Raw genomic sequence first — 15,330 nt, 5'->3', positions numbered from 1 at the left:
ATAAGACCTCGTCCTCAAACGTCTGCTGACACAATGACAATAGTATAAGACCTCGTCCTCAAACGTCTGTTGACACAATGACAATAGTATAAGACCTCTTTTCAAACGCCTGTTGACACACACAGTCGTCATTATGGAAGACCTCGTCCTCAAACGCCTTTTGACACACGGACAATGACAATGGTACAGGACCTTGTCTTTAAAGGTCTGTCGACACACCCAGTGATCATTATGAAAGACCTCGTCCCCAAACGCCTGTCGACACACCCAGTGATCATTATGAAAGACCTCGTCCCCAAACGCCTGTCGACACACACAGTGATCATTATGAAAGACCTCGTCCCCAAACGCCTGTTGACACACACAGTGATCATTATGAAAGACCTCGTCCCCAAACGCCTGTTGACACACACAGTGATCATTATGAAAGACCTCGTCTCCAAACGCCTGTTGACACACACAGTGATCATCATGAAAGACCTCGTCTTCAAACGCCTGTTGACACACACAGTGATCATCATGAAAGACCTCGTCTTCAAACGCCTGTTGACACACACAGTGATCATCATGAAAGACCTCGTCTTCAAACGCCTGTTGACACACACAGTGATCATCATGAAAGACCTCGTCTTCAAACGCCTGTTGACACACACAGTGATCATCATGAAAGACCTTGTCCCCAAACGCCTGTTGACACACACAGTGATCATTATGAAAGACCTCGTTTTCAAACGCCTGTTGACACACCCAGTGATCATTATGAAAGACCTCGTTTTCAAACGCCTGTCGACACACCCAGTGATCATTATGAAAGACCTCGTCCCCAAACGCCTGTCGACACACCCAGTGATCATTATGAAAGACCTCGTCCCCAAACGCCTGTTGACACACCCAGTGATCATTATGGAAGACCTCGTCTTCAAACGCCTGTTGACACACATAGTGATCATTATGAAAGACCTCGTCTTCAAACGCCTGTTGACACACACAGTGGTCATTATGAAAGACCTAGTCTTCAAACGCCTGCTGACACAGTTAATAACAACAGTACAAGACCTCGTCTTCAACCGCCTGTTGACAAAGACAATAACAATGACCTCGTCTTCAAAGGCCTGTTGACAAAGACAATGACCTCGTCCTCTGTCAAGACAATGACATCGTCCTCAAACGTCTGTAGACACACACAATGACAATATAGAACCTCGTCTTCAAACGCCTGTTGACACAGACAGTGACAAAGGTATAAGACCTCGTCTATAAACGCCTGTTGACAAAGGCAAGGACAATGGCCTCGTCTTCAAACGCCTGTTGACACATTCAATGACCACGACAATGACCAACATTTCAGGTAATCACCAGTGAACTTGCTATTTGCCTGTATGACAGAGAGAGGGAGTGAGTTGAGGAAGAGTTCATAACGTTGGGGGTGTCAAGGGTGTTGGAGAGTGCAGTGTATGCGTGTGTGTGCGCGTGCGCATGTGTGTGTGTGTGTGTGTGCGCGCGCGTGTGTGTGTGTGCGTGCGTGCGTGTGTCTGTATGCGTCTGCGTGTGAAGAGTTTGTATACGTTTATAGGCTGTCGTAAGTGCGTGTGTGTGTATGTGTCTGCATGTCTGTGTGTGTGCGTGTGAAGTTGATCAGCCAGGAAAAGAGTCCCAAGGTTATACAGGTTCTACAGCAAGAACACCATGGTTCCGTTTACTTGACCTAACTGCTGAGGCAGAAAAGCGGATGCAGAAAGCATCTCTAACAACGGAGCCCAAGGAAAATGTTTCGCATTCGCACACCGTCCCCCTCCTCCCCGCCTCCCCCCCCCCACCCCCCAGCTCTCCACAAAGATGATACATTGACCGACTGTTCCGTCCGCACAGACCCCTTACCGCATCAATTAGTGGGGCACAGGCAGGCAGACCACGGCCACTTTACAGGGATTCCTGCACAGCTTGAGAGCACGGAAAGTCTCAACACGGAGAAGGAATTAAGGCATCTCCCTGTCTGAGAGGGCTCCATCTCTTTCTGATCTTTCTTTTCTTCCCTTTTTTTTCTTCTTCTTCTTCTTCTTTTTTTTTTTTTGGATCTGTCTGTCTGTCTCCCCGTCTGTTTGGCTCTTCCCCGCTCTCTCTGTGTAAACATGATGATGGATGGAAAATGCAACTATTTTTTGCACAAAGCGTTTGCATTTTGGGAAATTTTGCCATTCAACACACTGCACTTCACTGCTTCAACATTTCTGTAATTTGCGTCTATTGATACGTTGTCAGTTATTTTCATTTTGTCTGATACTATGTATGTGGTATGACGATGAATATGCAGTCACCGGGGTATGTATTCAGAGAAAAACATGAGAAGCCACCACTCCACCCCCAACCTTCCTCCTATTCCAGCGCTCCCCACCCCCCAACCCCCCGCCCCTCCCACCTCCCCTTCCCAAACGCCCAACCTCCCAATGTCAGCCGACGTTGTTTTGAAAGCCAGCGGCACGTTTCCAGGCCAACGAGTTCCCAACATGTGTGACGCATTACACAGAAACAATGGACGTCACAGAGGACCGTCGGTGCGGTTGATGACCCTAAGTCACCGCGTTTCCTTTTCAACAGCCAACACCACAGTCAACAAACTTTGCCCCGTAGAACCCGCTAGGAAGGGAACCACGGGTGAAGTCGCCAAGTACGTTTGTGGCTATTCTACCTCCCCCCCCCCCACCCCCAACACACACACACACCGTTATCATCATCATTTCAGCCACCGCCGACGCCGCCGCCTCCAATTTTAATAGCAAATTTCATTTCTTAGTGTTTCCACATTCTGTTTCCTGGTGGGAATGGAATTATTATTATCGTCATTATTATAAGCATTTACGCCTAATCTTGAAGATAAGCCCTAGGCATTTACAAATAGAAGACATAATTATGTAAATATCAAAAAGAAAAAAAATGAACACAAGATACCAAACATCATTAACAATTATTCATCCCCCCACCACCCACAATACACACAAGCACACGCACACATACAATCGTAAATAGTACACAATCAAAAATACTAGCAACCAATTCTAAAACTCACTCACTCACAGTCATTTCAGTTCATACTGAAAAGGGATGAGCTGTTGATTATTAATCAGGAGGGGAAAAGGTGGGTCTTCAGACTGGATTTGAAAGATTGCAGCGAAGATGAGTGACGGAGAGGTTGAGGAAGTTGATTCCAAAGAAAGGGGGCTTGGAATGAAAAACTGCGGGGGATTCAGGGAAGAAAGTTTCCAATTCACTATCACTGAAAGTCTAAGACAAGCCGCTTAAAGAAAGGTGCCAGGAAGAAAGAACCAGAGTCTGCGATCGTTTTCTCCTTTTTTTTTTTTTTTTTTTTTATTGTTTGTTTAACCTCTCAAGTGATTTTAGATATGACAGCTCCTCTGTTTCGTCTAGGGATTTGCTGTCTGTGAATCTTTTAGGGATCTGAAATCAGGAATTCTTCTGGGTATATGCTATCAATGATTCATGTTGAGATCTGTTCTCAGGGATGATTCTGTGTATTTGCTATCGAAACAGAAAGCCTCGCGAAGTCCCCAGAGAGCGATATTATCATCGTTTTACCCCTCACCTCACCCCACCCCTCTCTCTCTCTCGATATCTGTTTATGTTCTTACCATCCCCTACATAGGAAGCACAGACCGGCAGTACAATTCCCCGCGGAGTCTTACCACCTTTCCATTTGCCCTTTCCACTAAACCAGTGCACGGGGGCTCTGTGGCGTGGCACCCGCTCAGAACTCGGAGATCCAAGGTTCCAAGCCCAGACTGAGTCCAGACTTCCCTTCCTTCCCCTCCCCTTCCCTTCCACCTGACCGTGTCGAGTTGAAGTTGAGGGTGGTAATCTCACGTGGGATACAAAAAAATTCAACGTCTATTGCGCATCAGATGACTGAGAATTCATTCTAAGTAAAAGAAATAACAGCAACATATAGATGGGAAACTAACGATGATATAAATACTGGCAATTAAATAATGCTGTGTTATGGCACTGCTCTTGAAAACACATAGACTGCCTATCAAAGATATGAATAAAGTCAGTGGAATATGGGTATTTGTGGTACTACGCTTTTCAATAGAAAAACAAACAAACATACACTGACTAAAAGATATGATTAAATTCAACAGAATAATGCAAGCACTATGTTTTATACTGGAAGTGCAGTCGACACAGAGGAATATACACTGACAAAAAACCGATCAAAACAGGGAATGGAATACCATGAATAATACAAAACAGACAATACAGTATGCAAAACAAAGGTAAAAACTGGAAACGGCGTTTGATACCTACTATAAATACAACACACAACACGGAGAAAGAGACTCTGACACAGCAAATAACTTAATACAGAACCATGAATACAACACAACAGACAACAAAATGTGTCCACAATTATTTCCGACACAGTGAAGGCGGAGCAGCTGAGCTGCTGTTTGCTCGGCCTTTCCATGCCACACACCCACTGATATTTGGATATTTGTTGCATAAATATTTTTCTTTCTTCTCTTTTTTTTTTCTCTCGTTTTTTTTTTTTTTTTTTTTTTTTACGTTGCTGCTCCTTGGAGAATGCACTGAGCCACACTGAACACTTGTTAGTGACTTCTTCCAAGCGTCCGGATCAATGCCAAAGCTCTTCATGGCGACCTTCGGGCTATGCTGAAGTGTTCCTGCTGCATACCACCGGAATGTGTTGTTTGCTGTGGAACACAAAGCTATGATGGAGAAAAGGCCGAAATGCGTGTACTAGAATAAAAATTGACGATTAATTCTGCTCTCGCTGGACGGCTCGAAATTCTCGGCTTCGGGGGGAGGAGAGGGAGGGAGGGGGAAGGAAGAAGAGAGGAAGGGGGGGGGGGGGTAGAAGAAAAGAACTACGCCAGAACTGAAAAAAAGGGGGGGGGGGGGGGGGGGGGAGAAGAAAAGACGAAAAGAAAAGAAAAAATAAAATCCCCATGTCTACATGCATTAGGTCTGTCAGGACCCGTCCACTTCAGCCAAAGTGCAGTCCCCTCTCTCAGGGACGAGGTCCTGACATTCCATGAATGTGACCAACCCTGAGGAAGCATGACTTGAATGGAGTTGTAAGGACCATGCGAGGGTCTGTGTTCCAGGAGACTTGTCCTGCCATTTCACCCTCAGCTCGGCAGCCCGTGAAAGCAGCAGAGGTGGGAATGGTGATGGGTCTTTAGGGGCCTCTGCCTCTGGCAGGCTGTTTTCGTAAGTGTAATGGTCACCATCCAAGTGGCTAAAAAAACAAGTTGAATGTCTCTTGATGAACTGTCTCAACAATCGACACAATGCCCTCCTTCCCACATGAAAGTGTCAGGGAGGACGCCCAACCAGTATGCGTAGTTCTATGATCCACAGCACAGGATGTCGTGTATTTTCACTCGAAAAAAAAAAAAAAAATCAAGAATAGAATAAAGTAAAATAGAACAGAGAATCATCTGTTATTCCAAATCAACCAACATATCCATATACATACGAGCGATGCTATATTCGATCCAAACTACCACTGAGAAAACTAGTGTTTCTTTGGGAAGGGGGGGAAGGGAGTGGGGAATGATGCAGAATGCCTGTGTGTGTGCACTATGGACTTAGAGACCAAACAACTGAAAGCAAACTACCACAGGGAAGTGTTTTTGACAACACGGCCCAAAACAGACACATTATCTCTTGGGCAAAATCGGATGGGTATCACTTTCTCATTTCTCATTTTAGGATATTAAGTTGTTTATATGAAACAGATGTAAACTTTATTGTTTAATTGATGTTTTTATGCTGAAAACGAATCTGAATTATTATCATTATAAGCATTTACGCCTAATCTTGAGAATAAGCCCTAGGTGTTTACAAACAGAACACATATGTCAATATCAAAAAGGAAAAATTGAACACAAGATACCAAACATTATTAAAACAAATATTCAACCCCCCACCCACACTACACATAAGCACACACAAAAGTCACAGCACACAAGAGTAAATCAAATTCAGATATTTGATTTTCTTATAAAGATGTTAATTTGCTATTGTGTCTGATGTTTCTATACCTGTAACTGATGATTGAGTGGCTTATTTGCTTAACGTTAACGGGTTGTGCACTTCACAGCACTGTACTTTAAAAAAAAAATTTTTTATTTGTCTTCATCACCATATTTATTCAATACGCTGTACATCTGCGTTTGCAAAAAAAAGTGTGCATGGGTGCGTGCGTATATGCTGGTGAGTGTGTGAGTGCGCGCATGTGAGTGTTTTTAATAGTAGAAAGATGGTGTTTCTGTTGGGTTTGCTATATATATTGTATGCCAAATTTTATCGTTCTACTTGTGATCCGTATAGATCTTAGACGTCATCACACTTAATTTTCCTAACTGAGAATGAGATAAAGTTATTCTGATTCTGATAGTTCAGATCTGTCTCACACCAAAATATACCTCCGCACTAAAGTTGCATCCCATTCCTTACAAACCAGCTTTAAATTTTCACACAGTGAAACCTTTGCTTTTTTGTTCGAAGGGAGAAGCTACTAAAATCCTATTCAGCGATTACTATCGCGTGTGCACTGCTTGTGCACAGCGCGCGCGCGCGCGCGTGTGTGTGTGTGTGTGTGTGTGTGTGTGTGTGAGAGAGAGAGAGAGAGAGAGACGAAGCAAACGAGACGTTATTTAACCACGGTAATGATAAAAGCAAACACACATGCTTTTTTTTTTTGCCACCCATCCTTCGGGAATAACAAAAAAGTGAACTGAAAAAAGACAACAACCGAAAAAAAACTATTTACAATAAAGAAAAGAAAATTGGACACTTTACCACACTCAATAAACCAAGCAGGAATGTTAACTACGAACGGAAAAATAGAAACACGCATGAACACACACACACGCGCACGCGCGCGCGCACACACACACACACACACACACAACACTAACGCACACGCGTCTTGTGGCCTTTTTCCCTGTGTCACTGGTCAGCGTAGCAGGAAATGAATCTAAGAAAGAAAAAAAAAGCATCGAAGAGGATGAGTAATTGAAGTTTTTATTGCTCGAAACTGAAACCAAAACTACTTTTATATTCTTTATATTATTTGGCAAAGAGGTCCTTAGAAAAAGACAGAAAGACAGACAGAGAGACAGAGAGAGACAGAGAGAGAGAGACAGACAGACAGAGACAGAGAGACAGACAGAGACAGAGACAGACTGAGAGAGTCCTGCACGTTAAGAAAACGTATTGCAGTTCGACTTTCTTACCTTGTCAACATTCATTTCATTTTAATAATCAAGTTATTTTGAACTGTACATCTGAACGAATCGCCATATTCTGAAAGTGGCTGTGCTTTATTATGTGTTTAATGTTAAGTGTACTCAAGCAAAAAGACCAATTTCTGAGAGTTTACAGACGATAAAGTAATATCTTATCCTGTCGGCGTTTATTCTGGGCACCATTTATCTGATTCAGAAAGGTTGTCTTGGATTCTGTTCTAAACAAAGTATGAGAGAAGGTGGAATTAACACTGTCAGCCTGTAATAATGAGATGTTATGGACCGTGTTAGCATGCATTGCACACATGCGCACGCACGCAGACTCTCTCTCCACACCATCTGTTTTTACCACCGTAAGTGCAATACAATCAACAACATATCGTTTAAAGTACAGACCCTCCAGTCTCTCTCTCTCTCATACACCTGCGCACGCATTCACACGTGCAGACACAGGTACAGAGAGACAGACAGACAGACACAGACACACACAAATTAGCAGAGGAACAGAACCGGTACACATTTCTCTACCACACTCCTCACGGACAGCGCGTGCATGGAAACAAAAGGGCCAGGTGTCCCACACGTCTATATGGGTGGTATCATGGCACAAAGTTCACTTCTGTATGCTCTCTCTCTCTCTCTCTATCGTGTGTGTGTGTGTGTGTGTGTGTGTGTGTGTGTGCGCGCGCGCAATTATAATAAATGTGACAGGCACAACAGCCAAAGTGGTTAAAGTGTAGGACTTCCAATCTATGGGTCTGAGGTTCAAATCCGAGTCATGCCCTCTGGTTAGAAAAGGGTGGAGATTTTTTACAGTTCTCCCAGGTCAACAGATGTGCAGACCTGCTAGTGCCTAAATCCTCTTCGTGTGTGTGTGTGTGTGTGTGTGTGTGCGCGCGCGCGCGCATGTGAACTCGTACATGCACATACTTTGTTTATCTATTTATGCATCTTATTTTATTTCATTTTATTTTATTTTCCCTCAAGTCCCGACTAAGCACACTGGTCGGGCATCTGCTTAGCAGATGTGGTGTAGTGTATATGGATTTGTCCGAACGCAGTGATGCCTCCTGAACTGAACTGAACTGAACTGAACTGAGCATGCGCACTGCTTGGAGTGTATGTTCTCATAACCGGCACTGGGGTTCCACTTCAACTGCACCATGATGTGAAGTTCTCCACAGACCACTAATGGAGACGGCAGATCCGAACCCGAAGAGCAAAATACTGGGTGCGCATGTGCACTAATGAAAGTTGGCACAAATACAATCCACACACACACACACTATGAATGCATCTTGGAATGAAATTATGAACACTAAATACACACCATGTGCACGCTAAAAACTATATTCTGGAATGAAATTATGAACACTAAATATACACCACGTGCACGCTAAAACTATAGTCTGGAAGGAAATTATGAACACTAATTAATACATGTATGCAATATTCGCGTGTGTCTTACGATCGCGGATGTATTTCCCTCCATAAAAAAACACACCAAACATATGGCAGTGGCACTGTTTTACAAACCATCAAACATCTTGATGGGACCTAGTGGAGATGTAGACACAAGAGTCAGACAGAAAAAAAAACAACAACTCAGAATCGAAACCATTCACCCACAGAGGAAAGAAATCCTATTAACAACAACAACAACAACAACAAAACACGAAAGAAATGTGTTGTTAAAGACAACGAAAACCATGCCGGAAACAATAATCTTTCGCACCACCACTTGCTTTCCTTGGTGTGGGGTTGCACGAACTTTTCTCCTCCCGATATAATTTGTATGCTTTTAACGTTTGGGTGCCAGCACTTTGTTTTCTTACAAGAAGTCCTCTTTCACTGACAAGCTGCCGAGGGCGGCAAAAGCTGTCTTGACGCCCACCCCGAAATCCCTGATTCCCAACTGATTCCCCTCAAATCCGTATTTCCCTCCAATTCCCCATTCCCTTCAAATCCCCTGTTCCTCTAAAATTCCATTCCCCTGACTGTTTGCTCAGCTCGCAGCTGGTTGGACTGGAGACCACACACGGTCCTTCATTTCCATGTCCTTCGCTTTCTTCATCATTCTCTCAGAACGAACAAGGAAAGCTATTTCCTTCGCTTTCTTCATCATTCTCTGCCAGTCCCTCAACCCCATTATGCTTTCCACGTCAATGCTATTTCCCTTCATATTATTCTTCATTCCCGCTCTCTACCCCCCCACACCCCCCTCCTCTTATCACTTCCAGCACCACATGTTCTTTCATTAAATAGCGGATTCGCTCTGTCAGGACTGAAGGGCTAGTTGCTGCTGCTACTTCACTTTCCAGGTTTCTGTTTGGTGAACATCAAGGCTGCACAATATAACCATGCACATTTCAGGAACTAAGTCAGGGCAGGCAGCTTCAAAAGCCTACTGGCGCTCAACGCTTTCTTACAGCATGCACACGACTGAACGCGCAGCACTTATCCAGCACCAAGGAGCGGTTATGAGATGGAACAGATAATGTCAGAACGCAGACTCCTGGCGCTTTGTGCAGAGTAATGCAATTATTCCCAAATCCTCACACCCCCTTCACCACTCGCCTCCTTCGGTAAAGAAGTATCCATAGCGTTCATGAATACACTTCTCGCGCCGTACGTGTATATTTTGAAAACAATATCACATCAAGGTACATGTTATAGCTGGGGTTTAGTGTGAACTGTCAGTGTTGCGCTTACTTTGAGCTGAATTATGTCAACAAATACAACAACAACAACAACAACAAAAAGGAAGAATAAAGAAAGAAGTGTGCTTTGTACCATCAAGACCCTTTGAGATCCCGCAATGCGACAGGTCTTTAAATCAGTAGCTCGTTTCTGATCACATTCAAGAGACCAGACAAAAATAACAGCCATTTAATTTACTCAGAGTGCCTGACAACTCAAAACAGTTATAAGCACTGAAGCCACCCTCTCCCCAAAAAGTAACCGCCTTCCACCCTCACGTACAATGATGCTACTCATGATCACTTTATCATAACCGTACATGGTTAACAGTCATATTCACTTGAGCTCTATTCCGCGTTTATGCAGAATAGCATGCGGGTCTTACGTTTGGAAGAGGAGGGGGAGGGGGACGGGAAGGGTGAGAGAGAGAAAGAGTCAGACAGACAGAAGAAAATGTTCGTTAATTTCGTTCTTTTCTCTTCCAGAGTCACGAGGAGCTGGGGGCTGGGTGGGGGTGGCGGGGTGGGGGTGGGGGTGGGGGTGGGGGGGTGGAGGGCGTGATACTTTTCTCAAAAGGAAAATCTGTGAATGATCAATGAGCAAACAGACAACTGAAACCAAATTTCAAATCACACTGAACGCAACACACCGCTGCACGGCATTCCGATTGCACCAACACACACACATACAGGCACAAACGCACACACGCAAACACACACACACACACACTCACACACACAGTATGCCCGCTAAGCAGAAAATAGCTGTTGGGTGTGATAACTAAAGTAGGCCTAATATCCACCTTGCACGAGATAAATGCTGCTGCCCTTGCACTGTATTGGCAACAGACACCAGCCACACCCCCTCCCCCCCCCCCCGCATCCCTAAAAAAAAAAAAAAAGGTAACAGATGGGAAAAGGTTCCAGCCACAAATAAACAACCACCTGTACGTTCTGCGGTCTGATTAGTGGGGAGATAATTGGAAGGAAAAGTAACTGAAAAGAGAGACAGCAAAACGAGCCCTTCATGATGATTGTCTTCATTCATACAGTGCTGTCTGGACACAGAAAGTGTTGCACTTGATTAAGGAACACATGCACATGCATGCACAAACATAATTATAATGTGCTCATGAACACACATACATACCTGCAGATAAAAAGACGGGGAAAGACAACCACACACACACACACACACACACAAACAGGAAACGACAGAGACAGAGAGCAACAGAGAAAAAGACAGATACCGAAAGCGAAACAGAGCGAGACAGCAACAGACACAAAGAAAGAGAGGGAAAAAATGGACATCACAGAACATGTGTTCTAGTTCTGGCACCGCTATCTGATTCAAACAGACAGACCGTCATGGATTCCCTTAAAAAAAAAAACCCACCAGCGAGTGAGGCTGAGATCAGTACTTAACCACCATCGTGAACCTGCAATGATGAGACCGTGTTAGCACACACACACACACACTCTCTCTCTCGCTCTCTCTCTCACACACACACTCTCTCTCTCTCTCACACACACACACACACACACTCTCTCACACACACAAACCATCTGTTATACCGTCACTGCAATATAATCAACAAAATATTGTGTATAATACCACCGCCCCGCCCCGTCTCTCTTACATGGACCCAGGAATGCATTCACATAAGCAGATACGTGTCACTGTGCGTATACTGTCGCTGGCGACAATCTGTACCAATGTTCACAGTAAACAATGTGCACGCTCGCTCTCACACCCACAAACACACACTGTTACGACACATACTGTCGCACGTGCAGTCGATTTTTTTTTTTTAATTCACACTCCCAACATATATTGTCACCAGTGACAATAATATGAGATATACCCAGCCATAGCATGTACAGACGCAGACACATACAAATTAGCAGTGAGAAAAGCGGCACATGCTCTTCACCACACCACCTCACGGACAGCACGTGCATTCAAACAAAAGGGTCAGGTAGGTCAAGTGCAGGTAGGTGTGTGTGTGTGTGTGTAAGTGCAAATGTGTGTGTGTGTGTGTGTGTGTGTGTGTGTGTGTGTGTGTGTGTGTGTGTGTGTGTGTGTGAGTGCGGTGTGGGGATGGTGTGTGAGTGTGTGTGTGTGTGTGTGTGTGTGTGTGTGTGTGTGTGTGTGTGTGTGTGTAAGTGCGCGCTTGTGTGTGAGTGCGGTGTGCGAGTGCGGTGTGTGTGTGTGTGTGTGTGTGTGTGTGTGTGTGTGTGTGTGTGTGTGTGTGCGTGCGCGCGCGCGCGCGTACTTACACGTGAAAGTGCACTTGCATGCTAGCATGCGCGCAGGTGCGTGTTTGTTCTAATCGCTAGTACAGGGACACACCGTTGCTGACTGCACCACAAAGAAAACAGCGTAACGTTCTCAAAACGCCACTAATGAAGGCGATCCTGAACAGGAAAGGTTTGTGCAGGTGGACTGATCCACGTTTGGTGCGAAGCACAAACCACACACACTCACGCATGCACGCGCATACACACAAATCACATGCACACACACACACACACTCACACACACACACACACACACACACAAACGCATACACACTGTATCTTGGAATGCCATCAGTTTATACAATAACGAGATGGAAATGACCGTGTTAGCGCAAGCATCCCTGGCGTTTTGTTTTCTGTACAGTTACCAAGAATCGCCCCCCCCCCCTCTCCCTGCTCCCCCCCCCAACTCCCCCCCCCCCCCCCCACACACACAAAGTGTCCAAGGTGTTGATAGATTCTCAATTGTCACTACATCAGGAGAAGTATTATTTTAAAATCTCACGACTGTTAATGACCACGAAGCAAACCACAAAACAGAAAGGGGAAAATGAGACCAACAACCAAAACAGTGCCCCCCCCCCCCCCCCCCCCCCCCCCCCCCCCGCCCCCCTCCTTCAGTCAAAATGAATGCAACCACCGCTACATCATGGCATCCCCACTGCACAAACACGGAAAAAGAAACAACAACAACAAAACCTCCAGGACATAAAAAAAAACCCACAACAACGACAGCAATACACACAACATTGCAATGAGATGAAAGATCCCGTTGTATTCTCAGCAGACACCCTCCCTCAACCCTTCCTAACTGCAAACTGCCTCATGTGAAACCTCCCTCACACACACACACACACACACACACACACACACAAGCGCGCACACACGAAATAAAATAAAAATCCAAAACAAAAAGCACCTGTATCTGCGCGGCGGAGAGATATTGGACAGGAAAAACCAAGAATGGAAAGAACAAGCTAAAGAACGCGTCTGTGTTGATATCGCCTATTTAGAGAGCGCACTGACAAAGAGATAAATGGCAATGAAGGAACAGAAAGAGAGTGAGGGGGTGGGGAGGGGGGGGGTGTCGGAGGGAGCGAGGGAATGAGATAGGCTGAGGGGGGGAGGGGGGAGAGAAAGAATCGAGGCAGGGAGGCAGGGAAACAGACAGAAACAGAAAGACAATGAGCGTGATCGTCCCACCTCAACAACAACAACAACACAACACACACACACTCACATACACAGACACACACACAATAGAGAGAGAAAGAGAGAGGGAGAAAGAGAGCGCACACAAAAAATACCACCCAATTATATGTGTGAGACACCTGTCCCTTTCGTTTCAAAAGCACGAACTGTCCTGCTCTTTCTGTGAGCTAACTGTTTGAAGACATCTTTCACTCGGGGAGGGGGGGGGGGGGGACAACTCGTGTGGGGCACTTCACTGCCAGTGGGAGAGTACTTTACTTGAAAAGAGGGCGCGTGTGCACGAACACACACACACACACACAGATAGAGAGGGAGGGAGACAGAGAGAAAGAAAGAGACCGACAGAGACATGGAGAGAAAGACAGACGGGAGCTTTGATTCTGATTCACACACACCCCGATCTCCTTCAAGCACAAATAAACTCTCAATTTCATCTCCATCTGTAAACACACACACACACACACACACACACACACACACACACACACACACACACACAGACCCTGTAATACAACAGTGCTGAACAAGAACACAACCACGTGTTGTTTCAGAGGTGGTGTTTATTTATTTATTTATTTATTTTAAGATAAAAAGAATAGTAAAAGAAATGTTTCTATCTTGGACTGAAAGAGTCGTTTCAAGATTTCTATCGGACACAAAGTGGAAGGCTGTTCCATGCAGACAAGATTCAGACGGGGAATAAATCACTGGGAACAAAACTGAATAACATCAAAAATATTTGGGGGATTTCTGAGTGCACACTGGTGAAAAACAGTAAACCGGAGAGTGGAGTTGAGTTACATCAAACGATTCCAACAGAAGACTCGATTCACTTGAAGATCATGCTCCACTCCTTCCCAACCCCCTACCCCCATCCTAATCCCCGTCCACACACGCAAACAACATACATATCGCACCGCACAGCACAGCACAGCACACGCACGCACGCACGCATGCACACGAACACACACACACTCACAAGAGAGAGAGAGAGAGAGAGAGAGAGAGAGAGAGAGAGAGAGAGAGAGAGAGCGAGCATACAAAAAACAACAACAACCCAACCCAATTATACGTGTGGGACACCTGGCCCTTTCGTTTCAATGCACGAACTGTCCTGCTCTTTCTGTGAGCTAATTCCTTGAAGACATCTTTCACTCAGGGAAAAAACACATCCTGTGTGGGGCACTTCACTGCCAGTGGGACAGTACTTTACTTGAAAAGAGGGCGCGCGCATGCATGCACGCACACACGCACGCACGCATGCACAAACACACAGAGGAAGACAGGAGGGAACAGAGGTGCGGAGGGAGGCACAGAGAGAGAGAGAGAAAGAGAGAGAAAGAATGACAGATAGACAGAAGGGAGCTTTGATTCTGATTCACACACACCCTGATCTCCTTTAAGCACAAATAAACTCTTTCGTCGCCATCTGTAAAAACCATAGAAACCACGTTTCAGAGTTGGTTTAAAACAACAACAACAACAACAAAAAAAAAAAACCGATAAAACGTTTCTATCTTGGATTGAAAGAGTCGATTCAGCATTTCTGTCGGACACAAAGTGGAAGGCTGTTCCATGCCCAAAGGATTCAGACGAGAGAAAAAAAAAAAATTGGGAACAAAATTAAATAACAAGGATGTTATTTAGGGAACACTCGTGAAAAATGGTGAACAGGAGAGTTGCATCAAATGATTCCAATAGAAGACTCGTTTCGACTCATTTCGAAAACACACTCCACGCCTCCGCCCCGCCCCATCCCCCAATCTAATTCCCGTCCAGCGCGCACACACACAATGTACACATGGCATAATACAGCACACACACAC

At 45.0% G+C, this 15,330-nt stretch overlaps 1 protein-coding gene across 11 annotated transcripts in view; it reads right to left on the bottom strand.

Annotated features, from left to right (window-relative positions):
• Nucleotides 1-15,330, bottom strand: part of LOC143297920 (dystrophin-like) — a 477,394-nt gene that overhangs the window by 226,105 nt on the left and 235,959 nt on the right. The gene's annotated exons all lie outside the window — the stretch shown is intronic.

The sequence above is a fragment of the Babylonia areolata genome, chromosome 23 (genome assembly GCF_041734735.1).
Source record: "Babylonia areolata isolate BAREFJ2019XMU chromosome 23, ASM4173473v1, whole genome shotgun sequence".
In the NCBI taxonomy this organism is placed as follows: Eukaryota; Metazoa; Mollusca; class Gastropoda; order Neogastropoda; family Buccinidae; genus Babylonia; species Babylonia areolata.
Note: the sequence above shows the minus strand (reverse complement) of the source record. Positions and strands in the feature narration are given on the sequence as shown.